Raw genomic sequence first — 9,660 nt, 5'->3', positions numbered from 1 at the left:
GTTATGAGGAGCTATGCAAGGATCTCTTGGCCACAGATAAAAGGCTTTATCAGCTGAATGTTGATATGTTTAATCAAACCCTGGGAACTGTGGCTTCTATTTGTTTGCACTGAAGACATAAGACAAGAATAGGATTCATTGTCATGAGCAGTTCTTGGCTGATTATTCAGAGTTTGTCCTTTCTGTGGTAACGATGGGTGATAAATGTTTCAAATTCACACGAGGCATCAAGGTTCTTGCAAATTAGGCGTGGAATAAAAACCCATTTTTTATTGGGATTTCACTCTGTTGGTACTCATAGAGTTGGCTGATGTGTCAAAGTGACCAAAACGAATTCACGTCTATGCAAATAAGGTTTACTAATACAACATCAGTGTATATTACATTTCACATTTCCCCAGTTCATTAGAAAACTTTACTGTGTGACCGTACAGATCAACTTTTTAAAATTGAAAATCAAACTTTTAACGCCAAAGAGTGATCTCACGAGTCCGTGTACTTCAGTTTTCAAAGGGATTTATGAAGACGTGTCTTTGGCAGGACCCTCAACACCGGTGCCTCTTGTTATTTTATTGGAGCAGGACTCACAGCCGAGGTCACTGCTGGTTTCATCATTGTTTACAGCGCATAAATCCGAAATGTGATAATAAAATCTGGGTTATAAACAAAAGTTATAAAATCGAATTTGAAGTCATGAGTTTATTTCATATCGTCTTTGAAATTCAGTTATTTATTGTGGACACCTTATTTTATGTTACTGCTAAACAGGCCAAACGGGCAAAAACTGACATGTTAAATTAACCGTATCAATACAGTTATTGACAGTAAGTTACTGCGATTCATTTTACAGTTATTAACCTTTCAATTGTTGCTCGTTTAAAACTGGTCAATTTTAATTTGTTCATGTTCTTGAACTTTCAACGTCTCTCTTCCGTTGGTTCAAATTTCACAGTAGATCTTGTGTGCGATGATGTTGGCGGGATCACACGCACGGCTGTAGCCGCCAGCGCATTTGAACCCGACGTGACCTAAATGTTTCCCCGCTTCCTCTGTGTCCTGTGTGACGCCTCAGCAGTGGCGTGGAAAAGCTACCGTTTGATGATAGTTGCGCGTCTCCTCCGGCCCCGTACATGCTGAGACGGTTCCTCGTCCGACGGCGGTTCCTTCACCGCTCCTAAAACCTGCTTGCGTTTGTCTTTTATCGGAGCTAAATATCCTGCAATGTTCTTGAATAGAGGCTGTTTGAGACGGTGGGGGTGGAGGTGGTGAATAAATCCATGACAACAGCTATTATTTACAAGTGACAGCTTTCTATGGCCATTTTAGTGCAAATGTTTCCACCGCAATTGATCCTGAAACCAAAAAAAAGAAAAATCCATTTTATGTGATAGCCTTAGCTTTTAACCAAACTGACTGCACGCTCTGTAAGGTCAAGGATTGAGTGAGTGAAGTTATTTTTGCTCGTCGTGTTAATAGATTGCCTATCTATCACTGCGGTGTCATGTGATTGATACTGACTCAGCTTGAATGAAAGATGGAGCCGGGCCGCCGCGGCATGCACACGACAGTAGGAAGTGGCCCTGCGTTCTGCTGGTGTGGAGGAAGCTCTTAAAGGACATAATGAAGAAGAATTTACCTGCTCGCTGCTTCGGGTTCCGTCATTTTTCATTGACGCTCGTTCCAGATCAGTGTTGAAGTTCTTACACGCCATGTTTCGTTACGAAAGCGACCGCATCAGCATGTTTTGTTAAGAAAATAACTGCTGGATAGGCAATTGCAGCATGATGAGTACACTAAGTATGGATGCAAAAACTGTTAGTTTAAGGACAATGTTCATATTGCTGACCACATAAAATTGCACCTACCGTTCATTAGCTTTCATGTGTCATCACTTTACCGCCTATTAGCATTCCCGGCAACAGATTTAAGTCTCCGACCGCGACGTGAAGAAATGATTAGTTTTGTGGTAGACAGCAGAATCGGTTTACTTTCCAGAGTTTATCGGGCTTGTATGAAGTATTTCTTCAGGCCTTTAATTGCACACTTGTTGCTCCTCTCACCCAAGAGGTAGACAACACCATCTGCTCGGCGTCCACACAGCACCCATCACAAATTCAAAAACGAGAAAAGCACATTCAGCTTCCCACATGGCAAAGTACTACAAAGAAGCTTATACTGCACGTGGGAGAGTGAGACAAAGGTTATATATTTGCTCGTAAATCAATTGATTAGATCATTTAAGGATGTTGAATTGAGATGAATTGATGCAGATGTCGGAATACTGGTGCACATTGAGCCTCACACTTCACCAGACAGATGTTTCTCTCCGGGTTTCAGAGGTGCCAGAGACAGATGCTTCTCGAACATTTCAAAGGAGATTTCTTTTTACTGACTTTTGGCCTTGATCATTTTCAGGATATGATTAGACTCAAACACATGGCAAGCAGTCATGGTAAACAAAGTGGAGGGATTAAGTTTGAGGATATTTCACTTTGGTAAATGTAGTTTGGAGAGCAATGGACAAAAGTTTGAGCTTATTTTATCGCTGGATTCATCAAAAAAGCTGCCCATCTACTGATTTTCTACACTTTATCCAGCGTAGGGTGGCAGAGTGCTGGAGATGATTCCAGTTCACTGTTCATGACGGTGGGGAACTCTCTGGATGTGTCGTCAGTCCACCGAGACAGACAACCACACACACTCACACTTGTATCTGTTTGTGAGTCTGATTAACGCCAAATTCATGTGGTTTTGGACTGTGGTGGTTACGAGACCAAGGTTTGTTGCTTCCTAATATTTTAAAGGGAAGATCTTTCCAGCGATTCGAACTTGCTCTGAGATTTATTGTCACGATGATGACATTCATTTGATCCTCAGTTAAACTGATAAAACCATCACATGGTGATTCCACAACGCTCTCAAGCGCTCGATGGGTTGCTTTATGCATGTATGTGAAGAGCCTTTGACAACGGGCTCAAGAGAATCGAACCGCAGGGTGACCGCAGGCGAAGGCCTGTCACGTGTCGCAGGTTGAGTCAGTGTGTGTCTGTCCTCGGAGAGGAGGGAGCTGTCTTGCGAGTGCTTGCTTCCAGAGCCTTGCAGAGCGGGACTGGCAGGGGGAACCTCCAGGCTCTTGCTGTGCGCTGGCCTTGTTATGGAGCTGTCACTGTTGGGGTGGCGGCGGACGATGCAACACTGCCTTCCCTGGATGTTGGTAAAGAAAAGTCACAACTGACTGTTACTCCCAGACAAATGAGGAAACCAAACTTTTTTATTTCCAATGTCTGTTTTTCTATAACAAAGCTGTAATTACAGTCCAGGGAGGCTGCACGGGGGGTTGTGGATTTCCTGGTTAATAAGTGAATCCCTGCTGGGCTCTTTTTCTTTTTCTTTTTTTTTTTACACATTATTAATTAGATGTCCTCTATGAAAGCCCTCCAGTCCTGAAACAGACATAATTCTTTATCAAAACATAAATGAGACATACAAACGTGATAGCAGCTATAACTCAGGGGGATTTATGACTTCTACTGAGTGTAGAAGTGCATGGACGGATTCTTTTATCTTTGCATTTTGCAATCTTATTAATGACTGAACTCTTAATTGGAGGAATGATAGGAATTACAACGCTTTGTTATGTAGCTTTCTTTTAAGAGAACAAATGTAACTGTGAAGATGAAACAAACGGTCAAAGCAGCTGTCAGTGGCGGTGAAACATAGTAGAAATACATTCTGGGGAAAGAAAGAGCGCTTGGTGAGACAAAAGGCAAAACTTTGTATTAAAATAATGGAAAAATATTTTTGTTACCGTTTACACTGAAAATAAGAGAGTACACGTTCAATATTTGAGGTTGAATTGTAAATGTACTTCAGTCCATCCACTGCCAGCAGTTCGGGGTTCAGTGTCTTGCTCAAGGACACTTTGACTTGATGGGGAATTGGACCTGCAGCCTTCCGATTGAAAGTCCACCACTCTACTTTAGGATATAAAGCCACATCCTCTCTGCAGCATCTTTATAGTTATTTTGGGATCCCTCACATTTGAAACACTTTGTTTCCTCCAGTATTTTGTCGACTGCCATCACAACTCTTACTTTGCAGGTATTTTGTTGTTGTGATTTTTGCCTCATCACTGGGGGGGAAAAGAACAACGACACGTCTTTGTCAGCTGATGTTTCCGAGTCATTTCAGGGAATGAAAATGCCACATAGTTTGTCTCTGTGTTGGTAATTGTAAACTACAGAGACAACGCCGATTCGTCGTGCCCATCAGAGATGTCTCGTAGTGCCAGTTTCCCTGACAAGTGTGGCTTGAAGGGGCCATATAGCGGCACTGCCATCATCCCTCAGTCCGCTCCTCCATTACATATCAACCAGCGGCTAAACTGGCAGGCTTATTTACACCAGGACATATGTAGTCAAGATTATGCCATCGCTCCAGTGCCAAACACTGATGGCCGCTAAACGTATCATTGACTAATTACAAAGAGTTAAAGGCAGCAGGGAGCGGGTAAAGAGTCATTTGGTTTGGATGCACTTCCTTTACGGATAAGTGGATTAGAGCCTCTCCCTCCTGCTGCTCAATTACCTGAGCAGCCATAAAAATCTGAAGTTGTGTCTCGAGAGTGAGATATTGTCACAATAAGAGCAGGATTTAGAATGAGCTCTTCCCCTGCGACAGAGACGCGGCACAGCGACTCTCTGTCACCAGGCGTTGCGTTCCCCAGCCGCTCATTAAACACAGACCCATTACTTTACAGTAGCTCCTCTCTGCTCCTCTTCATCTAACTTCACGACCCCCTCGAAGTAAATAAACTCAAATGAGGTAAAGAATGTACAGAAAACACACGAGCCAGATTTGGAAAAAGCGGCCATGAAGTGAAACTTCACAGCTCGGTGTCCACTAGAGTTCCTAATGACTGTTTTCGTTATTTCTCACTGCACCTTTGTGCGGTTTGAATTAAGTTTTATATCCGACCGCACTCTTCTGTGAAACCTGCACCATAATGTGCTCATGGTTTGCAGTATCAGGCTTCCCTTCGGCGTTGTTTGTATTTCAGCTCTCTTATTTACTTCACAGGGGAAGGACGGTCACACACTGTTTATTCTTTTCAGCCAGTGGAGCCTGTTGCTGGAATCGTTTGGTTATGAAATGCTGGATTTGTGTGTTCAGTTGGTCCTGGTAAGCCGTGCGTAAACACTCACTGGCCCCAATATTCGATGCACCTTGCCACTACCAGATTGGACCCCGTTTTATCTTAAGAACAGTCTTCATTTACAGTTTCCACATGGTGCTGGGAACAATCATCTTGAGTTTTTGTATTGCACTGACAAACATGACAGCATCATGCTTTCTGCAGATTTGTGGGTTTGAAATGATGACGCTGATCTCATGCTCCACCGTAGTTTAACGGTTCTATATTGGACGATCGGTTGAGTGCAGTGTGCTCATCATGGGAACAAACCTGTTGAGACGATCAGAGCGTTGTGAAATACTGAAATTAGACGTCAGAACATAAATACTGTAGTCATAATGGGATGGTTATGGTCTGCTACAGCACTTTGATAGGCTGAAGTGTTAATAAGTTGATAAGTGTCTTATTTTCAGCCCGTAGGAGAATCAGTTTTGCTGCTTTGGCACATTCATTACAGGTTTTCCAGTACAGTGCATTTGTGATAATGCTTTTTAGAACCGTGTTTTTTCGAGTTACTGTTGCCTTTTGTCACCTTTGGCACATTTATTCATTTGCTTAAAGAGCTCCTGCTGATTAGGTTCCTCTCTTGAACAATTGTCTTTTTATGGAATACAGGCCTCTTTGGTATTTATATCCATGTATTTATATCCATTGATATTTATTTCAATCAGATTTCTTATCCATTCTGACACTGTGTTTGCCCTTCAGCAGGTCTTCTTCAGCAGGTCTTCTTCACCCTGTCCGGCAGTAGTTTCACGAACGGTGAATAACTGACATCGTCAATAGATAATAATTTATATTATATTCTTTTCATTTTGAGAGTCCATCTATTTATCTGCATTATTTTTAATCCATGTGAGGGTTAGTGGGTGAAGTGGGTGAAGACAGGGTCCACCAGTCCATCACTGGCTAAAACAATGAGGGGACAAATGCATTTATTTCCGTACTATGGGAGAAAACCCATGCAAACTGTGGAACATGCAAACTCAACACAGAAAATGCCTCCAAGTAGGTTTTGATCCAGGAACTGTTTTGCTATGAGGAACAAGAATCAACCACATCCCCACCATGCAAGTATGCTAATGTGCTAATACATGTTTATATCTTTTTTTTTTTTTTTTTTTTTTAATAAACCTGTGTGTCATATTTAAGGTACATTTTATAGTTATTGTAGGACAGTGGCCCTCAGCAATGTATAAGTTGTGAAAAAAGGATGCTAGAATCCTTCTAGTGAGAAATAGATCTACTAAATGTTTTATAAATAGTGAACAAACACATGATTATCGTCTGTTTTGCACTTTCTTGCAAATGTTATTGTATGGAAGTATCATACGGTGAATATTGCTGTATATACTTTTTACATCCTTAAATGACAGGTTTCCTGTGAAGGGTCAAACCATACAAAATAATTATAAAATGTTACATAAAGAACAGACTGAAATATACATTTTTCCCTTTGTTCCTTCATACCAGTTGCCCGAAACTTCATTAGCATTAAGACGGTCTCCTGACAATATGGGAGTTTACACATTTCCGTCTTCACATCTGTCGCGGCTGCATTAGTTGTTTTTTTTATGGTGTGGCTGTAATTGGCAGGAGTCAGGAAGCGGAGCACTGCTCCACTGCGTGTGGTTTAGTTACTGGAGTCTTGAGAGGGATGCAGCCACTGGCAGCTGTGGGCTTGAGGATGCTGCCTCTGTTCATCTCCTCCCTCCAGCCGACACAACCCTGCTCCGCGGGGACGGAGCCACTGGGACAAACGGCCTCCTGGGAGCCGAGCATTTAATGAAGCACACCTTTTTTTTTTTTTAATTCACTCCTCTTCCCCTCAGTCAACCTCTTTTTCGTAACACTAACAATCCCTCCATCTCACATCTGGCCTGGCAGCAGGTGAGAGAGAGAGAGAGAGAGAGAGAGAGAGAGAGAGAGAGAGAGAGAGAGAGAGAGAGAGAGAGAGAGAGAGAGAGAGAGAGAGAGAGAGAGAGAGAGAGAGAGAGAGAGAGAGAGAGAGAGATGAGAGAGAGAGAGAGAGAGGAGAGAGAGAGAGAGAGAGAGAGAGAGAGAGAGAGAGAGAGAGAGAGAGAGAGAGAGAGAGAGAGAGAGAGAGAGAGAGAGAATTACTTATTGCAAACAGTGTCTCACATGACCAGAGTCACGAAGCCCACATGCATGCAAACTCATGCCTTTTTATTTGTCTTCCTGACAGTATAGCTATTAGCTGCCTGGTGGCGCTCTTCACTGTCAAGTGTTATGAGATATCCTTCAGAACTCATGGCCAGGTCACAAATTCCTCCGCATTACCGAGATGGGGTTTGTGAGGAGAGTGCTGCTCGCCTAATGAGTTCCTTCCATCTAACTTTTCTTCCCCCTGTCACCTTGGATCATTCATATTTGCACTTATGCAACCGGCTCTCATGCTGAATTGAGAGGCCGCGCAGGCGGACGAACGTTTGTTACTCCGATGTGAGGGAGAGCGTTTAAGCGTGTTTGTCTCTTTCGCCGGGACCTTAGCCGGGACCTTTTGTGGTTGATTGAGTCTGGCCTGGCACAATGATTTACCTTCCAGATCACCCCAGTCATGATTTCTCTCTTTTCTTTTTGTTTTTCTCTTATGTGAACAATCATTGACTCTTGAGATTTTCTTTTTTTGTGTGTGTGTTTTTTTTTACTTTTTGATTCTAACACCCTGACCCTTTCACTTACCTTCCCCACTATTCATTCAGAAGCTTCTTTCACTGAGGCCTCTCAAATTAGCCGAGAGCCCAACTGGATCTGTCGCCGGACCGAGGCATAAATCATTCCCCCGGAGCAGGAGCCGTGACAGGGCTAGACACACATCCACCACCCGAGATTTACGCTGCACATCCAAGCAGCCCAGCCTCGCAATCTGGATGCTCTTCCACCAGGTCATCTTCAAATTGGTTATTGATCTTCCAATCACAAAATGAATCATACCTTGCCAACGTTGTTTAGGTACTGCGTTTACAGTAGCGTAGCTTGTGTTACGGCTGATATTCAGCCGGGGGATGGATTATAGTTTCGAAACCATGAGAAAACAAGTTCCCAGGCTGAAAGAAGCATAAATATGAATTTAAAAAAAAAATAAAATAGAAGCAGTCTACCTTGAGATGAATAGGTGTCATGTTGTCATCCAGCAGCGCCTCATTATAACGTATCACAACACCTGAAGAAACTGTAGACAGTCGCTGGAAAGAAGAGCTTGAAGTTGGCCATTTTACCATGTTGACATGCAACACTGTACGATTAAGTCATTTTAATTTTTTCATTCAATAATAATTGCTGTGTCTATGATATCATACATTGCTGTCCTTCAGAAAATAGGAGCAAGTTGGGCTCTACTGGGAAATTCTTATCTTTTTTTTTTTTTTTTTCAATCATTCTTAGTTTTTGTTTAGAAATCGAGAAAACAAAAATGCACATTTGAGTTTTTCAGCAAGCGAATCAATGAGTTCTTTTTTTATCAACATCTCACTTAAATGGGACTGGTTCCGTGAAAGTAGTTCATTTCAGCTCTTGTCATGTCCTGTATTGTGGCATAATATTTAATGGCCCCTCACTTCTTGCCCAATTAGGCCTCAAGATGGTGTGTAAATGTAGCTGCTGCCCCGGGAGCAGTTCCCTAATAAATGTCAGAATGGCCATTATCAGATTCTCTTTGTGAGTGAAATCAGACAGATAAAATATAGACTCCGTCCTAACTGAAAGAATGTAAGAATGGCAGGGTTGCTTTCTGTGAGTTTCCACTTAAATGTCAATATTTGAAACCGAGAACAATGGCTTATTTCTTTTCTCTCCCAGTTTTTGAGGGAAAATGTCAAGCTCATTTTCATATTCAAAGGTGCTACATTGTGGTTCAGGTTGCAAAATTACCAACAAGTGAAGCTAATAGGCTGCCGAATGGAGTCATTCTGTCATGTTATAGCTTCCGAGGCTCATTATGTATGTGCACTTGTTCAATTACAGATTAATATGATTACATCACATATTGATTAGTGATTACACCACGACATACCTTGAAAGATGATTGGCTGTTGGTGTAGATGGTTGTCAGCTATTGGGGGGGTAAATACAGATTTTAGGTGTAGACCGAAATCAGAAATGGCAAGAATGACAGCAGGTTACACAGACAGTCATTAAGATTACTTTCAACACTTTCCTTCACGTTACTGTCATTGGTCGCGTCCCTTAAGGCAACTTAGACATCAATTGGGGATTAGATTCAACAAGGAAATGTAAGTTAATCAATGTCGAATTATCTATATCAAACAGTGATTCAGAACGTTTTATAAAGCCATAGAAATGCACATTAAAGCATTTACAAATGACGCTAAGATAACTTTTAACTAAGCTGATGGACAATTAAAAAAACACATAAACATTATTATTTTGCTTTTTTTTGTGTGTCTGACCCATAATAAGTACCAACACAAGTGTACGTTTCAAAC

Source organism: Lipophrys pholis, assembly GCF_963383615.2.
Source record: "Lipophrys pholis genome assembly, chromosome: 1".
Classification (NCBI taxonomy): Eukaryota; Metazoa; Chordata; class Actinopteri; order Blenniiformes; family Blenniidae; genus Lipophrys; species Lipophrys pholis.
Note: the sequence above shows the minus strand (reverse complement) of the source record.